At 37.5% G+C, this 389-nt stretch overlaps 1 protein-coding gene across 1 annotated transcript in view; it reads left to right on the top strand.

Moving 5' to 3' along the window:
* The window catches only part of LOC119585807 (alkaline phosphatase, tissue-nonspecific isozyme-like), a gene marked incomplete at its 5' end in the record, with an annotated part of 89,217 nt that overhangs the window by 70,220 nt on the left and 18,608 nt on the right, over positions 1-389 (top strand).

The following is a 389-nucleotide window of genomic DNA, read 5'->3' as shown; positions in this document are numbered from 1 at the left end:
CTATTTTAAACTCGAGACACTCTATTCATTATATCTGATATGAAGCAAAAGCAATTCATCCACAAACTCTTTCCAGGCAAAGTTATTATTAAGGCTTCCATTGTAAAGGATTCCTCGGGGAATAATAAAACGCGGGTAGCCGACCGTAGATTTTATCGGCGGAACAGCTAGAAAAACGTTACCAACAGATCAAAGAATCAAGAAGGTGATTGGATCGCATGATTGTCCTCGCTATAATAGTTCACTCCATTTCATGCTTCGTTATAACAGTGCAGGACCATTAAAGTACAATGTACGCCCTGGTGTAATTACGGCTAATAAGGAAGGTATTGGTTCGACATAAAAATATCAGTCTAAAGCAAAAAATGATCCAAGATGTTCATTAAAGA

The sequence above is a fragment of the Penaeus monodon genome, chromosome 20, assembly GCF_015228065.2.
Source record: "Penaeus monodon isolate SGIC_2016 chromosome 20, NSTDA_Pmon_1, whole genome shotgun sequence".
In the NCBI taxonomy this organism is placed as follows: domain Eukaryota; kingdom Metazoa; phylum Arthropoda; class Malacostraca; order Decapoda; family Penaeidae; genus Penaeus; species Penaeus monodon.
Note: the sequence above shows the minus strand (reverse complement) of the source record. Positions and strands in the feature narration are given on the sequence as shown.